The sequence below is a fragment of the Tenrec ecaudatus genome, chromosome 11 (genome assembly GCF_050624435.1).
Source record: "Tenrec ecaudatus isolate mTenEca1 chromosome 11, mTenEca1.hap1, whole genome shotgun sequence".
Classification (NCBI taxonomy): domain Eukaryota; kingdom Metazoa; phylum Chordata; class Mammalia; order Afrosoricida; family Tenrecidae; genus Tenrec; species Tenrec ecaudatus.
The window spans coordinates 130023661-130046363 of record NC_134540.1 but is presented as its reverse complement, the minus strand read 5'-3'; the positions used below and the strand labels follow the sequence as shown (position 1 = coordinate 130046363).

At 46.8% G+C, this 22703-nt stretch overlaps 2 pseudogenes; one reads left to right on the top strand and one right to left on the bottom strand.

Moving 5' to 3' along the window:
• The first annotated feature begins 9256 nt into the window (after positions 1 to 9256).
• On the top strand, positions 9257 to 9870 carry LOC142461058 (CYFIP-related Rac1 interactor B pseudogene; annotated as a pseudogene).
• A 1354-nt stretch (positions 9871 to 11224) lies between these two features.
• LOC142460878 (dual specificity protein phosphatase 7 pseudogene) lies at positions 11225 to 12156 on the bottom strand (annotated as a pseudogene).
• Positions 12157 to 22703: the final 10547 nt, after the last annotated feature.

The following is a 22703-nucleotide window of genomic DNA, read 5'->3' as shown; positions in this document are numbered from 1 at the left end:
TCCAACCTCCCCTCTCCCCGCCCTCGCGCCCCGAACGCCCGACACAAAAACCTTGTGTCAAGGGCTGACTTTCACAACGAGATCACAGCACTCTCACTCTCACTTCCTACCTATCTACCTATGCCCTACCTCACCTCCCCACCTCACTCCCACTCTCACTCACTCTCACTTCCTCCCTACACCCTAACTCCCACCACTACCTACCTACCTACCCCCCTATTACCTGCCCTAACTCCCCCCACTACCTCCCCTATCCCCTCCACCCTACCACATACAAAACGCAAAGTAATGTAACAGCTAATTTAGTCCCCCAGACGTGGAGGGGGAAGTGGGGAACAACGCGGCTCAGCTTGAATCACTTTCATGAAACAGTTAGTAGTAGCCTGGAAATCCTTCATCTTGCAAGGGCTGCTCCGTCCAAGGTCAAGGAAGCAGACAGCAGAGTCTTCCAGAGAGCGATGCACTCGGTCCAGCCGGAGGCAGCAGGCAGCCAGATGGGTCCCCCACGCTTAGACAGATCACCAGATCCGACCATCCCAAGCTCAAGCGAAGTGTACTATCGCACCAGCGGTATGGCAATGCACATCTGAAAGGGGGGCGGGGGGGAACCTCAAGCTTTAGCGGCAGGATCCATGGGTCGAGTGCCCTGGCCCCACACACAGGTTGTAGACATTAGCTCACAATTGGAGTCACACGGTGGGGTGACACCGCAAGAGAGCGAGAGAACCTGGACTTACAGAGTCATTTATCTCTCTACCCACCAGATAGAAACGACGACCTTATTACACCCCAACTGTTCTTATAGGCCAGGTTGGCACAGTAAGCCGATCACACCACCCAACATAGCACGCTCGCGCCCCCCACCCCCCAACCCCCGAGGTCCCCTCTCTATCCTTTTCCTATAGGGAAAGGAAAAACGTCTTTGCAACCTGAGGACTAATCCCCCCTCCCCCTCTTGTGGGCCTCTCAATGAAAACCAAAGCAAACAGCAGAGAAGGTGGCATAGACGCCTCCCGCAAGTCACATCCACCAGGGCCTGTTGGACATAAGAGCTTCGCCCCAATCTCTCTGCCTTGGGAACCTAATGAAAACGCCCCGCCCCGGGGGAAACTTCCCCAGGGCCACCTTGACATAATACAGACCTCGTTAATAGGCGCCGCTGAACTTTTACCCTGGCCTGTGTCCTCAGAATACACTGACTGTGCTGGCCAGGCGCGTCCTTTGCATCATGCACCACCCCACCCCCATCATAACACCCTTCACAGTTCTCCACTGTCCCAAGAATATTTCCCCCGGTGGGGGCGGGGGGAAGGACAGCCCCCTACAATGAATCGTGGGCTCAACAGGCTAAATCGTACAGTGGAGAGAGAGATGAAAGTCCTATATAGAATGAGATGGAAATAACAGAGGCAGACACAGCTCAGGGGTAAAGCTTGCTCACTCTCAGCTGCACTTGGTGGTCCGCTAGACTCAACGAGGCAGCCTAACCTTACTCACTCTCGAGTGGGCTCAACCTCTACCACTACCACCCTGATGGGAAGCGAGCGGGCCCTCCCTCCCTCCCTCCCTACCTACCTACCTACTTGCCTATGGTGGCATAAACAGTGGTGTCTCTCTGCTCACTCCATAGGGCTGACTACCCTAAGGGAGAATAACCCAGAACCTACCTTGGGTGAATGACCTTTCAGTGGGATATGCCTGGGGGAGAGACAACTCGGGAGAAAGCTTGGCTTCCCACATTTCCCACCCACCAGGCTGACTTCTGTGGGGGGCCCAGGTTGTGGTCCTTACCCACCTTTAGAAAAGCAGACGCCTTACAGAATAGGAGGGAGGGGCAGCTGTGTTTGAGAAACTTGGACTCTGAACTAGAACTAGAACTCTACAGTCAGGGTTAGATTGCTCGCTCACTCCCTCAAACCAGTCGCAGCGTCCTTCCCTGGAACGACAGACCTCCCCAACCCCTTGCTCCAGGTAGCCGCTTGGGTCAGAAAGACCCACACGCTGCCCACGCCAGAAGGCAGACAGCAGCGAGCATGCGAAGATAGATAGATAGATAGATAGATAGATAGATAGATAGATAGATAGATAGATAGATAGATAGATTTTTTTTTTAAAACGCACGTGCAGGACAAGCCGGATTCTGCAACTTAGCCAGGACCTATTCCTCTGTGGAGAGGTGATGGATGGATGGATGGATGGGTGGATGGATGGATGGATGGATGGTTGGAGAGACAGACACAGACAAACCCCACACAGGAGGGCCTTCCCCTCCCCTTAGGGCTCTCAGAGCCACACATTCATAAGCCATACAACAGACACAGAAAAACAGGATTCCACACCCCTGCTTTTCACCACGCACCAACAAGCAGATGGCGGGAAGAGGGTAGGGACCTGCAGGCAGAGCGAGAGGAGCGGTCCCATTCGCCATGAATGTCCGTCCCTCGTCTGGCACGGCTAATGTCCAGCTCGGGAGAGCGCAACAGCACCACATCGATCAGGGGTGTGTTCAAGTCAAGTCACTTGAGGAGAGCAAAAGAATTTCTTTTAAAAGGCCCTGTGGGGTGCTGGAAGAGGTCAGGGAAGGAAAAAGGCCCAGTTTCTGCCTCCACCAGACCCGCCCAGGGCCACTGAAGGACAGCCGCCAAAAGGACACAGAGAGTGCCTGGCACTGGAGACTGAGCCCATAGGGCGTGGAAGGCACTCCGCTAAGCGTGGCATGGCTTCCCGGGATGCCTGCAGCGGGCAGAGGGCACTGGGATCACAGAAGACCCATCCCGCCAACCTCTCTGTAGGTCTCACCACCCTCAAGGGCACCGGAGGCCAGAGGAGGCACCACAGGGTCAGGACACAGCTGGACTCGCAAGAGCCGGCGCACGGGCCTCAAAGTGGGTGATTCATGAGGGATCAAAGGGACTGCGCCACGGGCCATTGATAACCCAAAGGTGACCCAGGGAACCTACACACGTAGCGTGTCAGCACCTATCTAGTGGCCCAAAATGACCGAGTTCAGCGAAAGAAATAACACGCCAGGAGGTGGGGCGGTGGCGTCTCCCGATGGGGCACACCCACCAAGCACGTTTTAGGCCAAAGGCCGGTCACGTGACCCCATAGCACTCACTTCCGGAGGTCCTGGGACCCTCTGGTCAACCTCCGGAGAATAAAGGGGTGGGGGTGGGGAGGAGAGGGGCAACGTACCCTTGCCCGACGCAGGCGCCGCACACTGGAGGTCCCGCATATCGGCGGGGCTGGCCACTGATGTGGAAGCATGTGTGAGGAACTTAGACATTTTTCTCAGGCTCCACCTGAGGAGCCAGAAAGTGAGTATTTAGGAAACAGTCTGGCTTCACAGTGGGCAGCGCCCATATCCAGCATAAGGACACCGGCTTCCTGGGCTCATTAGGCTCCAAGTTAGGACTTGGACAAATTCTCTTTGGTGGTCTGAGTCTTCACCCTTGGACGGGTGGTCGCTGACGTTCCCTGGAACAGACCACCTGTCTGTTCAGTTGGGTGTGGTCCCCGAAGGCAGGTTCCCAGGAGCCATGGCTGCACAGTGATTACACACGTTGGGCTGCTCACCATGTCTAAACCACCAGAAGCTTTGCAGGAGAAAGGACTTTCTACACCTGTGAAGAATTTTTCGGAAACTCACCGGAGCAGTTCCCTGAGCATGAATCCGCTAAGGACTGGTCATAGGAACTCACACGTGCGTTTTGTAATAATCAACCGCCGCCTCCCACGGGTCCGGCTTCACTAAAGGCGGGTCCAAGCACGTGCAGCGCATGCCAACTCTCGGGGCGACCAAGAGCCACCAGGACCGGTCTGAACCCCAAGTGGGCACTCAGATTCTCAGTAGTCTCCTCTGATGGTTCCAGAACCAGTTGTGGCTGAGGCTACTGAGTCCAGGTAGGGTTACAGTGAACTTCACGGGTCCCTCCCAAGGGCCGATAGCCATTGGGAGTGCCCGCGGATGAACGCGCTGTCCAAGACTGGGGTATGATCGCAGAGGCCACAGCGGCTGAGCCCCCTGTGCTGGTCGACCAAGACTGACGGACACTGACACCGGCAACAGAGGCGGCAGTGAAGCCCGCCAACCTGTAAGGCTGCAGGTACAACCTCGGACCACCTCTCCAGGCCAACGTTCTGTCATTGCCCGGAGGACCCAAGTGACGCCGCCGGCGTCCTGAAACTCTGGGGCCAGCGACACAGGTCGCTCTGGTCCCATGGCGTTGGCGACAGAGCTCTGGAGAGAAAGTGAAAGTGACCGCTAGGTGGCGGACGACAGGCGTGACAGGTGACAAGGAGGATTTGGAAAATAGGAAAAATAAAATGTTTAAGATAAATATTAACTTAAACTAACAAAATTAAAAGAAATATAAGTTACAGGATTATGTAAAAAATATTTACGTGTAAAATTAAATATTCTATTAAGTTGAATATTTAAGCTTACCATTGTTTTACATCAAATTTATTAAAATAAATTACATATAATACTATGAAATAATAAACACAGGAAGTGAAGCCTTTAAACAAATAAAATAAATTAGTAAAATGTGTTTCCATTTCATATATCATTAAATTTAATTTGATATATATAAGAAACTGAAAATAATTGGAGGTTAAACTTTAAATCAATGTTGAAAGACAGTGAAGACATGTAGACAGTGAAATTACTTTGAAATACAATAATACAATATAATTAGAATTATTATAACACAATAGCAATGTATTTAATATATAATTAAATAACAGTAATAAAATTGAGTAAAACTATATTACATTTACCAGAAATACATGAATTGAAAATTAACAAATAGATGTCATTTCCAAACTGGTTGTAAGATTGTGCTGACAACATTTCCGAATCTCCATGATGGTGTTCTTTTAAGAAGTAATGAATGGTATTTATTGTACAACTGTGGTGTGCCTGCTCTGTCTGAGGTCTGGATTGTGCCATCCAGGACCTCTCGCCAGGTGAACCATCTGGGAATCTGGAGGTGAGTGAACTCCATCTCAGCAGGGTTGTTAGTGCAGGGTACGTTGGTACCCCTGGACTGGCAAGAAATCATCCCGTAACTATCCATTGGATCCTCAACTTCCTTATGGGCCTAGCACAAATCCTTCCCAAAATCTAGCACCATGAACTTAACTGCACTCTCAGCCTGAAAAAAATGACGTCTGATTTAGATGCCTTGACCCAAGACAGCATATACGCTGACAAGTATGCCATCCAGGACAGACATTGACTTTAAATGGCCAAGGGAAGACAGTCTTACCCCTCACTCACCCCGCTCCCTACGCTGTGAGCTCCTTGACAGGCAGAGGACGCTGGCTCACTCTGGGTCCTTGCACCTCCCAGTTTTCCCGTTGCATTTTTCTTTTCCTTTTCTTGCCATTCTTCTACTTTGTATTATTTCTTTCTCTGCTTTCCTTTTCTTGATTTTTTTTTCTATTTTCCATTGCCGACTTTCTTTTCTGGGACTGCCTCATCATTTGTTTTTTCCCTTTACTGCTCCTCACCCTGCATTCTACTCCCATCAAGATTACAGTCTTTTTTTTTTCTTTCATCCTTTTTTTCCTAACCCTAAAAGGGTTACAGTCTTGGAAACTACCAGGGCAGTTCTACTCTGTCCTACTGGGTTGCTATGAGTCAACCTCCCAGTCTTGTTTTCCTTAGCTCTTTTCTGATCTGGCAGCAGGAGCTCTGGGTGGAAAAATCTACCTGGATGCCATCTTCCCTCTGTCCTGCTTGCTCTTTTTGAAAGTTACAGTTAATCCACTAATTTTACCGTCTGCAACTGTTCAAGCATACTTTAATCCTAGGTAGGAGATAAGTGAGTTTTTTGTCCTTCAAAGATGAACTGAGAAGCCCACTCAGGGATGCTATAAGGGGAAACATTATCAGTTTCTTGTTAGCCCAACTAGCTGAATAAAAATTCTTCTACATTTCAAGACATTATACTACTGGCTGTCGTTTATTTGAACCCTCAACACTAAAAGTCAAGGGCAGGTTTTCACACTAGAAGAAACATTCGTTGATGGTTACCAGGAATAGGGATGGAAGTGGGGGAGGGGAAGGAATGGACTACAGAGTCAACAAATATTAATTTGGATGAAAAGGAAAGAAATGTACAATAAGAGGACGGTTAGGGAAAATGAAGGAGACAAGGGAAAATATCTGGGAAATTTTCATGAGTGAAAAACAATTGAGACAAATACTCATATACACAATCCCACAATAGTTACTTGGAGAGACATGCAGACTGACTGGCTGTGGCAGGGAAATCAGAATACAATTAAGATACAATTCTGACGGGACTGTTTTCTGATTTTAAACCATGCAGTAGTCTCTTGTTCTTTTAGATTCTTGTATCTTATTTATCTTCTGGAATTTTATTTGGAGTTGTATGCATTCTAATTTTTTTCAAACCATTTTTCCTTCGTAATCGAGGCAACCTGTTTCATGTGGACTTAAGGCATTGGTAACTTAGCCATGGCGCCCCTAGGAGAAAAGTACATGGGAACCCTACTAACTATTTATGTGATCTGTACAAGCAGAAGAATGCTAGAGCAGGTGAACAGCAGTTCAACTCAAATCACCGTAATAGAGAGTCACGATCCCTCAATCAATTCCTAGACTTGAGCCAGATTATAGACCCACAGCCTCTTGAATGAGGGGAAGGTCGGGCCCTTTAAAGATGGGCCATTGTCAAAGGTGTATACTGTCAGTCTTTCTTCTAGCCTTCCCCAAAGGGACCTGCGGCCCTTCACAAGAGTGATTGCTCACTTCAGGTCAGTGGGGGTTGGGGGGAGGGAGGTGAGGGGGAAAATAATCAAGCTTTATGGGGATTACTGGACACTGGCTCTGAACTGACACTAATTCAAGGACACCCAAAACATTGTGAAGGCCCACCACTCGGAGTGGGGACATACGGATGTCAAGTTATTAACAGAGTTTTACCTCAGGTACCCTTCACAGTGGGACCAGTGGGACCCCAAACACATCCTGTCATTATCTCCCCAGTTCCAGGATGCACCATTGGAATAGACATACTTAGTATGGTAGAGAATCTTATCGATCATCTTCCTGGAGCACAAGGACCTTCTCTTTTCGGTGTCATGGATTAGTCCATGGTTCTAATTTTTAAAACACTATTGAGAGAGGGTGAATAAATGTAGACGGACTATATCTCTCAATACCTGGCATATTCACTGGTACAGAATAAATCCTTATATGACTGAATGCTATTTGCACAAACAATGGGAGTGGTGGTCAGGCAAAACTTACCATAATGTTCACTGGCAATGTCAGACACGGGTCTGCCAGAGTAATGCATATCTTAATAGAGCAAGCAGGGTATTTTAGTAGTAACTGTTAGTCTGCCTTCTGACAGTTCAATATTCTTGCTATAGCTGTCTTCTGCTTCTTCAGACATCATATAATTTCAGTCTTAAGTCCTCAGGTTACAGGTGTGTTTGAGGTAGAGTCTAGTTCATCCAGTGGGGTTCCCACAAAGCCTAGTGCATGAGCAGGGCATGTCCTGTATCACCAATATAAATCACACTTCACAGAGAGGGAGGATGGTAACGCAGATGGAAATGAAAAGTGGAGGCTTGATTCATTTGTGGATTTTTTTGTTTTTCTTTTGATTCATTTGTTTTTAATGACCGGTGCTTCTAGGCTTTCAGAAATAAATGCGCCACACATTAGGACTTAGAGAGATTTAAGAGTTGGAGAAAATATGCTAAGCGCCCCTGGGCAGAATCAACATCATGCCATTGCCAAGATTCGAGCAATGATCTAGAGAAAACCATCCAGAGCCTAATGGACCATGGATATGTGCTTAGCAAGTAGTATGAAAAGACAACATTTTTTAAACTTCAACAACAGTGTATTTTGAGGGGGGACCAGTGAGATTTAAAGCGCAAAATTCTCTTTTATTTTCTGCTCAAGTGAAGTCTGATTCCCGTATTTTATTCTCTCCTATCTTCTATGACTTTGCTATAACCTTTATATATTATAACCGTACAATTTGCCTGTGGACCCTGCAGCTGCCGGAGGCTGGCTTGCTCTGACAAAACCCTTGCATCAGTGGTTATCTCTATGCATCCACTCCTTCTGTGCTTCACAAACTGGTCAACCCAAAAGAAACAATCTACAACAAATATTAAATAAAGTAGGGAGGATAAAACAATAGCAATAAAAAGACAAAAATGCAACCAATGTGTAAGAAACAAATGTCCACCATCAAGATTTAAAAAGCCAGGGAAGACACTAAGCTGGTTCCAGCATGATTATGATTACAATGGTCTATGTTTGATAGGAAGACTGTTCCAGATCTTTGTATGTGGCTAGAGGGGATTTGTCAACAGCTTAATCTGGCTAGACACTTTGCAGATGGGCTTGGGGCTTGCACTGTCTTTCACAGCCTTTGAAAAATTGGTGTTCATAATTTTAGCTCTGACACTTTCTCTTCGTCATATTTGACTTTTGTTATTGTCATCTTTGGATTACACAAGCTAGTGTGTTCTTCAATGTGAACTTAGTTGAATCCTCACTTAGATGACAGCTTGTTTGAATACAAACCTTCAAGACCACAGACACTATTCCAGTTGATAGCTTAGCACCATCTGCTCTCTTCACCACACTTTGCTGTAGCAATCTTATCTTCAGTTGTCATTTCATGAAGGTAAGTATCAGGTAGGGCCATGTTATCAGAACTACCTGTTCTTGGATTGGGGCTCCAGTTAAGCAAGAGCCCAGAACCCATATGATTGCCCATGGAATATGCATGCCTGAACTTTACTTTGGCGATTGTCTTATGACAAAACCAAATCCCCATAGGACCAACTAAACTAGCACAAACAAACAAACAAAAAAGAGAAAAATTAAACACTCAAAGCAGGAAATGCAAACCCCATATAAACAAAAAAGTACAACATTGGAAAGAGCTACCCTTTTGGAAGCTGGGGGTCCGGGATGTACTCCTACAAAGCTCGGGCCAATGGGTACACCCTCATAGAGCCCAGGGCCGGTGAGCGGTGGAGCGGTGCACCCCAAGGCAGCATCAGCCTACAGAGTAAACTCACCGAACATCCGAACACTTGAGTTCCCACGTGTGGAGGGAGACATGAGGCCCCAGGATCAAGGCCAGACAGAGACCTTTAAAATAGCTGAAATATTTATCACAAAATCAGAGACGAAGTTAGAGGGACAAGGACTGAATCACCAGCCAGCAATGGTTGAAGGTACTTTAACATGGGGAATCTTCTTAAACATTTGTCATGCAGAAACCTTGAGCAGGGGTCAAAATTTCCCCTTAATTTAGAAAGTGCTCAGCCTACAGAGTCTGAGAAGGAAATTTAGAATCAGGTGAATGTAGTATTAAAAGATACAGAAGGTATCTTGGAGGACTTCAGACATATAGAAGAGCTGACCACGCAGTTCGAGAGGTGACCCAGCATCCAGCGGAGGAGAAGTTGCAGGAGAAGACATGGAATGCAGTGGTCCCACTAGCAGGCAAATTAAAGACATTTTATTAATTTCTCAGGTTAGAAACAGCATTACGAGGTCTACTGGGAGCCCCGATAAACACCCAGAGAGCAGGCTCTTGCTCAACACTTTGCAGAAATCCTTCATTTCACACTCTGGTTTGATGAACTCCAGATGGCAAATCCTGCCACGCAGAATGGTGTCGGTCTTACAGAAGAGTGTTGGGTCTTATGGGGATGAGCCATGTGTCTGCAGAAGGAGAGAATGAAGTCAATAATGAGCGGGCAAACTGAAGGTCTCTGTTTAATGTGGAAGCAACCCTGATGCTGGAGTCCTCAAGTGATGCCACAACAAGCTTTGTGTCTGAGAATATGAAGTGACCAGCAGAAGATCCCCCAGACGGATGGAATACCGTGGCCTGTGGGGTAGCCACCCCCGACAGTTATTCATGGGTTCAGTAGGCACAATCATACAGTTAAGATATATAATGATTGTAGTAAAGCCATGGAGAATTGGGAGAGATAGCCAATAATCTCAAATAAATATTTTTTCTGTTATTCTCTCCTTTCAGCCAAGATGCATCTGATGTCACCAATGATATCCCTTGTTACACATCCTCCACTGAATCCAGCTTGAATCTTGTGTAGCTGTCAATATACTTTTGCAAATGTTTTGATGATATTCAGCAAAACTTCTTTTCTAGGTGAGAATAAAGATACTGTTCTATAATATGCACATTATGTAGCAACTTTCTTTAGAATAGGTACAAATATGGGTTTCTCAGTCAGTTGGCCAAGTAGCTGTCTTCTGAATTTCTTGAGGTAGATCAGGAAGTATTTCTAGTACATCACTGGCTTATTCAAACACATTTCAGTTGTTATTCCATCGATTCCTGAAATCTCGGTTTCTGCTAATGTTTTCAGTGCAGCTTGGACTTCCTCCTTCAGTACCACTGGTTTTTCATCTTTTGATATCTCTTGAAATGGTTGAATGTTAACTAGTTCTTTTTGGTGCAGTGATGCTACATTTTCCATTTTCTTTTGGGGCTTCCTATATCATTCAATATTTTGCTCATAGAATCTTCAATATTGTAACCCAAGGTCTGTAATTTTTCTGGAATTACTTCAGTTTTAGGTATGCTGAGCATATGTATTCTTCCTTTTTGGATTCTCACTCTAGGCCGTTGCACACTCCATTATAACAATTTTATTTTGTCTTCTTAAGCTGCCCTTTGAAATTTTCTGTTCAGTTCTTTTACTTTTACTTCTGAGAAAAGAAGGGCCCACTGCGGAAACGGGGGTTTCCCATACGTGCAACACGCATTTGGTCAAGAAAAGGTCAGCGCGTAGTTTTTGTCTTTTACATGAAAGACAAACAGAAAACCACCAGGAATTATACTCTTTAATATAAAAAAACAACAATATGAGAACGTTTCTCTCTCTCTCTCTCTCTCTCTCTCTCTCTCTCTCTCTCTCTCTCTCTCTTTCTCTCTCTCAGGATCAAGGGATGAAATAGTGGTTTATACTATCCACTGTTGGGTGTAGCCTGGAAATAACCCTTTTTGTTAAAAAGATGAAGGGAGGTAAATCTGAAGGGCTGGAACACTCTTCTCCACGGTGCTTGGATTTACCTGCTGGGTGAAGAGTAAACTCGGGTCCGTGGGTGTCTTTTAAAAACGGCCAGGTGGGCCCGGCCATAGAGAGCAGGCTGGGCTTCCCTCCCGGCCTGGGCGCTTCACGTGGACTCCAGCCTGTTGAGCGGGAAGAGGTGTTGGCTGGTGCGCGTGGAGAAGTAGAGCTGCCCGCCGGGCATGTGGCTGTCGTAGGGGTTGCTCAGCGCTACCGTCAGCTCAAAGTCCAGCTTGCCCCATGAAATTGATGTGGGGTGAGATGTTGGACTTCTTCCTCTTGACGAAATCATATGCGTCGTTCAGCGAGAGGTTCATCTTCTGCATCAGGTAGGCCATGGTCACTGTCACTGAGCGGCTGATGCCGGCCAGACAGTGCACGAGGACCCCGAACTTCTTGGAGCGGGCCTCATCAATGAAGCTGATGGCCTCGGGGAAGAACTGGGAGAAGTCTGGCTCCAGTGGTCGGAGAGGGGAATCTGCATGAAGCCATTGGGCAGGTTCGGTGTGACGTTGAGGATGCACTTGATGCCGTACTTGCCCAGCACGTCCCGGTTGGTGGAGTCCTTGGCACAGCCGAGGTAGAGGTAGGGCAGGATCTGGATGGGGAAAGTCGGCTGTCTGGATGGCAATGTGGCTTCCCTTCGATTTGGTGACATTGCTGGGCAGCTCTGCGGTCGGACTGCTGGAGCTCTCCGACGGAGCAGTCGGAGCTAATGCGCAGGCCGCCTCCACCCAGCACCGAGGTGGGCTGGGAGCCGCTGGTCAAGGACAGGCGCTGGCCTTGGGCTGCCACTCGTGGTGGCCTCCTCTTAGAGCAGCACGGTGGCCGCCTTGCAGCATGGGGTGAAGCGCTCCTTGTCGGCGTGGTTGGTGACGATGGAGCGGATGGGCAGGTTGCCCTTGCGCAGGCCCCGCAGCATCAGGTCCAGATGGCCAGGTTGAAGGCCGTCTTGATGTGCGACAACTCGAAAAGCTCCTCCTGCAGCCCCTCGGCGCTCTTGCAAAGCATGGCTCCCGCACCTGCTGGCGACTTGGACCCCGTCCAGGTGCACGCCTTTGCCGTTCCCCAGGCTGACATGTGCGCCCTGGTTTTTCATGGGGAGCGTGTGCTGGGTAGCCCTGCCCTGGGACGGCACCAGGGCCACGAGGGCCTCAGTCGCATCTCTGGGCACCTGCCTCCTGCCGAACTGCGTGCCGGTTGGCCCGCCCACCTGGCCCTCCCAAACCCTTCAGTTTTAAGGCATTAAAATACAGCTGTGGAGGAGTGGCACATTCAAAATAGTCAACATGGCAAAGCTTTCCGGCGCTTCATTTGCTGCTGGGGCTTGGCTCCATAGGACGGGAAGCATAACTATTAGTACTTAGAGTGTGGTAGAGGAAGTATAACCCTAAGAAATTTGGAAGTTGTCAAAAATGAAACCGAATGTATTGGTATTCTAGGCATTAGTGAGCTGAAATGGGCTGGGATAGTCATTTGACTTGGACAAGTATTATGGATGGGTGTCATCCAGTCAGCCATGATTTACAGAAACCCTATGTATGACCAAAAAAACCCCCAAAAACACCATCGGGCCCTGCGGCGCCAGGTCCGGAATTGTTATGTTTTAGCCCATGGTTGTAGCCATGGTGCCAACCCTCTTTAGGGTCTTCTTTCTTTTTCATTGTCCCTCTACTTTACCAGGCATGCTGTCCTGTTCAAGGGACCATTTCCTCCCAGTAGCGCATCCACAGTAGGTGAATGATGTCTCACATCCTTGCTTTTAAGGAGCAATCTGGCTATGCTTCTCCAAGACAGATTTGAACAGTATTTTGCCAGTCTGTGATATTTCAATATTCTTCACCAGTATCAAAATTCAAATGCATCAAATCTTATTTGGGATTCCTTATTCTTATGAGATGATTAACAATCATATGTACTTCACTACTATGACTTACTGTTTACTACTTCAGGAGCAACACTGTAGTTTACTATTTCAGGAACGACACTGCACACATGGTTAAAAAGATCAAGGTCATTCGTTAAGTACAGTGCTGGATGTGCCAGGCTCTCCTGCACACCTAGTAAAGGAGACCAGCTAATACCACCACTATTCAAATTCACTCACTAATGACTAACTATAGTGACAAAATATTGTTACATTCTACCACGTCCTTCAGTCAGAATGCATTGATAATTGCTGCTGATTGGAAGGCAACTATTAAATGCAAAAGGATTGGGAATTGGAAAATATAGACTTGGTGATAGAAAGTAAGATGGACAAGCATGACAGAACTTGTAAGACCAAAGACTACTTCAAAGAAAATATTTTTTTCAAATGGCAACTTTAGATGTGAAATCTACACAAATCAAATTGCCTAGACCTCTGGGATTTCTCTGTGAAAAGACAATGGAGAACCACATACATTTAGTCAAAACAAGGTCAATGGCCGACTGTGAAATAGACCAAAATTGCGCAATGAAATTTAGCTCGAAGATAAGCATCATTAAAACAAGTCCAGAACAAGTCCAAAAAAGCCACACATTTACAGGCCATCTCAAAAATAGCTCGGATGCGCCTAACTTGACCAAACGAAAAGGATGATATCAAAAATATCATGCATGAAGTAATAAAAAAATTAAATTTAAAACATAAGGGAGAGGGGGAAGTAGGTGCTAGAAAACCCGGAAACATAGTCTTGAAAGTAGAATCGCTAAGGCAAATAGAAAAACTGACGAAGTACACAAGCTGAACAGAAAATTTTCAAAAAGTCATTTGAGAAGACTAAAGTGAAATGTGCAAAGACCTGTAGTTAGAAAACCAAAAGTGAAGAATTAAATTCACGACTTAAGTTGTCATATTGAAGGATTTTATAACCAAAAGAAGCATTAAAATAAGATGGAAAGAAATACTAATTAAACTAAAGAGAATTCGTCAGCAATCAGCCATTACAAGTGGTAGCATAAGATATATAATCATTTATTATCGCCATTCTAAGCATAATTCTACAGGAGTTCTGCTGGTACAGTGGTGATCCATTAGGTTGCTAGCCTCAAGGTCAGCAGTTACGAACCATCAATTGCTCTTGGGAGAAAGACTGGTCTTCTATTCTGGGAAACTCACAGGGGGTGGTTTGACCCTGTCCAACAGGGGTCTCTATGAGTTGATATCAAGTGAATGGCAGTGAGGTTTTGAGCTAAAATTCCTTAAGTGGTGTCTTATCATTGTGCATTCTCTGCGGGTGGCTGTGATCCCATTTTGGAAGGAGTTCTTTGTTACACGACTGAAGTGGGGATAAGCGGGCCTAACCTTAGTAGAGGGTATGAACCAACCCACATCCTGTTTTCTTGGGTGTGTCTTTAAGACTCCTTTAGTGAAGGGTGTGACTTAAAACATCATCATTCATTTACAGTGGTTTATGGTCTGCAAACAGGTATACCACGCATCCATCAAAGCCATTCCTGAGTATATAGGAGTTTGTAAGTGGCAGAAGCTGCCAAGGCCAGATGTATAGGAGGCTGGCACAGAGGAGCAGCACCAAAACTATGGGGTACCTTCTTCTCATCTGGCTCAAGACCTTGGAACTGTGCCACAGACTGAGAGGTGAGCTGGCTTCCTGGACCATGGAGACAAAGGCCAAGGGAACACATGGCTAAAAGACAGGTCCAGAGAGAGATAACGTGGCTGCTGGTTGAGGGGATAAATGGTTTTATCCTCAATGCTTGCTGATCCTGACTTGTGGTAATCTATTAACTTCTCTAATAAAACCCCACAACCCTAAGAATTGTTGAGTTCTGTGTGGCCCTTGGACAAACGATTGAACTTAGCATAGAAGTAGACTGCTGAGGGAGGAAAGGTTGATATTACAATAGATAAAGAAGGACGGGACACGGAGGCCGTCTAACCTCTGCCTAGTGGCAAAAGGGAAGCCAGGACAGGTGGGAGATGTGCAACTCCACTGCTGTTTACAGCAGTATATAATCAAGGTCACAGTGCAATGGACATACTTAAAGTGCATTTCTGTAGGAAGACGCCTTATCCCATGCAAAGACATGACGGTGGCTGCTCAGGATTCAATGCTTGAGGACTACACCAAAAGCTTGGCAGTTCATAGTAACAAGGACCCTCCAGAAGACATTAACTTTGAAATTCCTAAGATAACAAATTCTCCAGAATACATGTGACTACAATGAGTTAGAATGGCTCTAAAGGCAAATGAAAACAACTGAATTCTGTCCTTTGGACTGGCTCCTGGAAGATCACCTCTAAAAGCTAGAGAGAGGCCTGCCTTTGTGGCCCATGGCAGCCCCCTCATCCACACAGACAGTTTATACTAGCTTACAAACAGTGGAAGCTGCTCTTGACAGAAAGACAAACCATATAATCAGAGTTGGAACTTGTGCTACCATAAGACAAATATGCCAGGTAAATGAGAGCCCACTGCAGGAGGAAACCATAAAATTAGGTGTGGGTTATAAAGATGCACTTACACATTTGACACCAAAAATGAAGAAATGCATTTCATATGCACAGGCCCCAGAAGAGAACATTCTCAAAGGCTAAGCAATTCATGGGAGTGGCAGGAAGGGGCGAGTTATAGAGGGAAAGCAGAGCTGGGGCTCAACATTTAACCTGGAGAGGGAAGTATACTTTATCCCATGTGCTTAGTGACTACTGACCAATTTAACAGGTTTATGGAACATGTCATTTTGATGCATTTCAATTTCAACGAAAATTACAGAAACCACTTACATTTGCCTCCTACCATATGCCGACTTTGATCCAAATATATATACAAAATTTTTGAGACAAATATATATCCACATTCATTTTTTCTAAGCTTTCCGATCTCGGAATTGTTTAATATACCTATCTCTATGGATACATGTCAATTTGCTATGACTGTTAATTGATAATCCCAGTTAAATTGGTTTCATTCATGAAAGTATTACTTCAGTAATAAACGTAAACAAAGTCACAAAGTTCTTAGGAAGTAAACATCAAATGTAAAGACAAACAATGCAGTGGAGACTAACAAACTGACTGATCAAGCGACTCTTATCAAACCCAATATCTCAAATGTTGTATGATGTTAAATATTATAAATTTTATATATAGAATTAGAGTTTCATGTATAAGTTGATAGCACATAATTACCGTATATACTCGATTATAAGTCCAAACACCTAATTTTACCACAAAAAACTGGGGGGCTTGTTCAGCATAAAAAATGGGCTGAAAAACTCAGTTTATACTCGAGTACATGTGGTATGTTGTTTCAGAATGTTTTAAAAATGTACGGTTCCGTTCACGTGTCGGTTTGACGCATCATCGAGGTATGCAGCATGGCTGAATGCTGACATACACGCAGTCTCCAGGAGTTGGAGTGGATCTGATGGCAGTGGGCAGGTCTGGTATGGTTTACTCCAAGGGGATTAGAGTCCTGTGCGTTGGCTGCTGACCTCAGGATTGGCAGACCAAATGCACTGGCAGTTCAGTGAGGGAAAGATGAGGTTGGCTGCTCCCATGCAGATTGACAAGCTCAGAAACTCTACGTAGGAATGCTGATTCAGAATCAACTTGATGGCATGGGAGTTTGTTTGGAGCAGGGGAAATGAAGGTTCCTAAGTGGAATGTGCTTTTCCTACTGGCAGTTTCCACTCACCCAGCCTTACTGTGGAAGAAAAGGCCTGGCCCCTGCTTCCATTAAGGGTACAGTGCATTAAACCCTATGGAACAGTTCTATTCTGCTGGAATTAATTCCATGGCCACCGAAAAAAGGAATGATAGCATAATCGTGCCTATGAATACACATAAAATTATGATGAAATTCAACGACAAAAAGAATTCTCAGTGAAAATCACCATGTCCATCATGAAGAAATCTAAACATACTACAGCTTAGGAATATCTAAATGACGAAGGAGGCGTACTGGTGCGGGGGTTCAACAATCGCCTGTTACACCTGGCGCTCAAGACCTGGGAACTTCTTCACATACAGATGACAGCCTGGAAACCCAGCAAGGAGTCCCTAAGGTCAAAGGGCATCGCTAACAGAATGGACTAGAGTGCAGCTGGCAACAAGAATTCTGTGAACATCAACTGAGCCTTTATCAACAACCCTTGGTGGGCACATCTCTGAAACATGGAAATACCACCATGCAATGATTCGTAAAGAGACTCTCAGTTAAGTCCAAGTAAGATATCTTACCATTTCGAACAATTCTATTACTGGATATTGTGCTATCTTCTATTAAAAATAAAGCTGTGACAGAATCTAGGGGGAAAAACAGGTCAAAGTACATGCACAGTGAAATCAAACACATGTAGACAAAAATCATGGTTAAGTTAGATATACCAGAAGGAAAGAGATACTACTTTATACGTGGAGTTACAATTAGGTTCCAGGAAGAGCTTCTGTACTCCATGTGATAACTGACACATGACCAATTTAAAGTCCTTATCACTAGGAAGCATAAAATTGGTGAAAACAAGAAAATTTGGCATTCTTTAGGACTTGTGTCACAAAAAAATATTAGTACAGAACAGGACAAGAAAATTAACAAGCAAAACCAACATGGTGGGAAACTTCCCCAAAATAATCTACTAAAATTCAAAACCAAGACCCAATCTCACTGCTGTCCAGGTGATGCCAACTCATAGCACCCCTATAGCAGAAGACAGACCTTTGTCTATGAGTTTAGGAGACTGTAACTCTTTCCAACCCTAGGAAGACCCGTCTGCCCACAAGCTAGTTTCGAACTGCACACCTGGAGGTTAGCAGCCCAATGCTGCTACCACCACCAGAGGAGCTCTGGGCCAACGCTGCCCTAAGAGCCGAGATAGACCTGGGGGTGTTAAAGGAACCTGAGTGAGTCGTGACATCGATCTCCGGGGTGAAGTTTACAGGGCAGAAGCCCTCAAGTGGGGTGCTGCATCCCGAGTGGGCAAGCCACAGCCCGGGGTCTGCAGCGGTAGGGAGACAAACCGCGGGAGCACAAGCTCACACATGCGGTCCGGGTCTCGGTGGTCAGTGGGGCGACTGACGACCGCGGGACTGGCCTCCCCTTCCAGGAAAGGCCAGTCTGGGGCCGGGTCTTCTCATGGCCGAGACCCCACACCCACGGAGCAGACTCCAGGTTAGGACCCGCCCCCGGCAGGGCCTTTCCGGGGCGAGGAGGAGGGCCTGGGAGGGGCTCTAAGCAGGCCAAGCGGGACAAGTCGTGTCCAAGCCTGAGGCAGAGGGCTGCGACTGGCCCAGAGCGGATTTAGCTGGGAACGTCCCAGGGGGTCACGGCGATCAATGGCGCGGCGGAAGCAGTGCGGGCAGGAGAATGCCTGCCGAGGCGGTGGCGTGCGGGTCGAAAGTACCACACTGAGGCTCACCAAGCTAGACCGCCGGCTACTGCCCTGCCCTGGTGGGAAATGACATCCCCAGAAAATGACCCTTTCCTGCGGTGCTGTGGGGGCGAGACCTGGAGAAGGGCGGGGCCGGGCCCAACAGAGCAGGCTGAGCCCTGGAGCGGGCCTGGTAGAGCAGGCGGAGCCCTGGAGCGGGCACCGCAGAGCAGGCTGAGCCAGAGATGGAGCGGAGACTGAGCTTGCTCTTGTAAAAGTAAAAGGGGCGCCTCATAGCCACATGCATCACGACCTGGTGAGTGGTGTGTTAGGTGGATGAACGCCCGCCACATCACAGCACGCACATCATCTTAGCCTCTTTATTTGGGGTGCATTCTCCTTGACATTTAGGAACTCTGTTGCATAGTGTTTACATGATGCATTGCTATCTCCAAGGTCAGCAATTCCAAACTACCATCTTCTGCGAGGGGAGAAAGACTAGGCTTTCTACTCCCTTACAGAATTACAGCCTCCAAAACTCACAGGGGCAGTTCTAGCTTGCCCTGGGGTCTCAATGAGTCGGCATCGACTTGATGGCAGTGAATTTTAGGAGTTATTTGATTTTTCACAGAGAAAAGACACCTCACGTTTGCAGGATACACAACACACACACATTGTCTCTTCTTCTAGAACTGCTGAAACCTTGTCTACAGATTTCAGTGTGTTCGCATCCTTTCATACCATAGGTGATCAAGGTCAGGGATTCAAGCCCACCATCTACCCTGTGGCAGAAAGAATAGGCCGTTAGCACCCAGAAAGACATGCTAGCTCAGGAAAACTATATAGTTAGGGTCCTTATAAGTCAATATTGCCTCGATGGCAGTGGGTTTAGGTGGGTTTGGTGATGATTCATTAGTAAACAGCGGGTCCTGTATCAGATGAAACATGCTGCACCCTTGCACAGTAGTCAAAGTCAGTGACATTCTTCCTAAGGCAGCACCACACACAACCCATTTTAGAAAGGGTTCCTAAACAAGCTGGTGATATTTACTCACAAAATGAGATTGGGGCTATTGCCAAAGGCTCATGGAACTGTGAGGGGAAAAGTGACCCAAGCCTAATTGTGCAAGTGCGTGCGTTGCAGTACCGACACTAGAAGGTTAGGGCGAAGAGAGGGTTCAGTGCAGAATATCTGCTTTTGGACACGTTTCTGGCATTCACGTGACAAAACACTGGATATATTTTATAGGAGCAGCCATTATTCTTCCTCAGAACTCTTCCACAGCCAAAAGGACAAGGAAACCACAGTGGCTATGTGGAGCACAAGGATCAATCGATGTACACTACCGTTGATGACTAGAACTTCAAGTAGCTGCAGTAGCATATATTGAATGAAAAACACCATGTCCCAGTCGACATGTTCATGGGGTCTGGAAACTGCTGAAGATATGTCTCCTCCTCAATCTCCTCAAGTGTTGTACTTTAAAGCCACTTAGGAAAAATCTGTGATTGAACATGGGCCACGTGGAGTCAGTCACCTGCTTACAAATGAGAAGAGAACTGGGACTCACTGGAGGACCAACATTCAAAATGCGATCTCACTGCCCAGCCTAGAGAAGAGCAGCCCTGCCAACAGCAAGTGCAAATCAGAGCAAGAATGGTCTGCTTTTGGAGCCCGGAAACATCCAGTTCACTGTCTAGAACAATGAATGCAGTACATAACCGTGAGAGCAAGGCCTCCAGGGATTCTCCTCTGCTTCAGCCTCACCAGAGCTTATTTCCTACAAGTCGATCAAAGTCGGCCTCAGTGCAGCCCGCCTGATCTCTGGCCTCTGGACCACAGAGAGTATCTAGTATTTGTCAGGTGCAGGATCCCAGCCCAGCAATCCAACCTGCGTCCATAGCTTCCTCTTAGGCCCGCCACATCAGCTTCACTGGCAGAGGGAACACCAGCCGAACTACTATATCTCAGGGTGTGTCCACAGAAACTCTATCCAGGCTGGGCACCTGGATAGATATCTATCTGGCAGCAGAGGTTTCTCTATTCTGTGATGCCAGTCATCCTCTGGAAATACCTAGGAATAACAGGGCCCACTGGGAAGTTCTTCAACTGTTAAAAAAAATCTGTCTCCAGGTGTGCCAGAAGGAACCTCAATGATCTTGAGTGTAATGCCGAATGGAGATACCCACACCATCCCTGAGAGGCTAACCTATGAGATGTAGCCACTAACATTCAGCCTCACTGAAGATCAGCACCCAATCCTAGCTGCTATGCATGCATGAAAGGACTGAGCCTGGTAGTGTGCTTAGTTAGGCCTCAGACTGCTAAACCCAAAGTCAGCATGTGAAACTGCCAGCAGGACCACCTGAGAAAGACTAGGCTTTCTACTTGTGGCAGTTTCATTATCTGTCAACGTGAAAGGGTGGAGCTTAGCCTGTCAATCAGGTCGCAGTTTGATGACCTCATTTGGAGGCAGAACACAGAGAGAATCTGGGAGATATTCCTGTTGACAAGCCACATGGAGCTACACTGATAGAGCCAGAGCCCTCGAGCTGGAGGAGCCATGTGGAGACCCCCACCAGCACTGAGATGCTTACACCGCCACTGGATCCACAAGTCTTTCCACCCACTGGCCTGTGGTCTTCCTGTATTTGGTGTCATTGCATGACTGTGTGAGTCTAAAGAGGGATTTATGGACTAGTATCGACATATGGGGTAATATCAGACGTATGGACTTGTTCTGGACTTGGCTGGGATGTTTTCTTCATGTAGCATTGCTCTTTGAGATAGAATTCTCTCTTGCACACATATGCGTGTCTATGACTTTGTCTCTCTAGTTTACCCAGACTCACACACCACTCCCATGGTTATACGCTCAGGAGCCCACAGGGATGGTTTTACTTTACTCTGTAGGGTTGCTATGAGTCAGCATTGACTCAATGGCAGTGAGTTTGGTTTGGAAGGTAAGCAAACCGCCATGGCAATTTCTCAATGCAGTTCAACCTGGTACACTCACAGACCTAAAAATCGTTGCCTCTAAAATAGCCAAAGAACTGAACCATTGAAAGGAACTTCAGAAGTCACCCGGTAGAATACTGCAGACGATGGCTGGGCCCAGCTATCTGTAGGGTTTCCCAGGATGCTGGCTCTGCCTAGGATGCAGGATTTCTGTGTCAGGCCCTCTGCAAACTGACATCTACTTTCTTCTCTTTCCTTCCAAGCAAATCCCCAGAAGTGTCCTTACCCTGCCCCCAAGGCCTCTGGACTTGGGAACTGGGCAGCTGTGGACTAAGCAAAGCTCAGCTCTGTGCAGCTAGTGTTTGAGGCTGCTCTGGGACTGCAGAGGGGAGGGGGAGGGACACTGAACTCCCTCCACACTCAAAACACTGCCTTCCCTGCAGATTCACAGCTGAGCATTGTGTTACAGAAGCTGTTTGTGCAAGGGGCATTTATTTGTCCCCCTCCTCAAGGGTCTGTGCCACGCCCACCCCCAACACACACACAATCCTCCTGCTTAGAAGAGAATGTGATCCATGAGAGTGAATGGAAAGGAGCCTTCAGGAACTAATGGCTCTTCCAGCTCCCAGAGACCTGATCGGATTACTCCAAGCCCCAGATTTGTCTGAAAGACCCCATTCTCCTGGGTCTTCTCCTCATTGTTTACCTTCCCTTGGCATTGATCTGGACCAGAGCTACTTACACAGCAGTGACTAACTCACCTGACCCACTGTTTGATCTCTGCCTTGGCTTTCCTTTCCTTGTATTCCTGATACCATCGCGCCCTCTGCTGGTAGGTGACAAAAGCCAACCCAAACTCATTGTCAGTGACAGGGTAGAACTGCCCTGTGAGTTTCAGAGACTGTAATACCTTATAAGAGCAGAAAGCCCGTCTTTCTCCTGAGGAAAGACCACTGATTTTGAACCGCTGACCTTCCGGTTAGCAGCCCGGCATGTAAACATTATGCCACCAGTGCTTCCTGGCAGGTTAGAGGTCTGGTAAAATAACTTTTGCTTGCTTGGGCAGTTGGCTTGTAATGGTCATTGCTTTCCTTGTTTTTCTGTTATTTATACTCTGGAGGACTTGGGGTCATGTATAGAAGTTTTCTGAAATTTGACCTGGCTGGAGCATTTTCTTATGAATTGGTTAATTTTTAATTTTTTTAAAGAAAAGGTCTGAAGTAGTAATTTCATCACGACACAAAACTGGAGGCACTCCCGCTCTATATCCCTGAATCCAGGTCTCCAGTTCAGATCAGGGCCTCCCTCT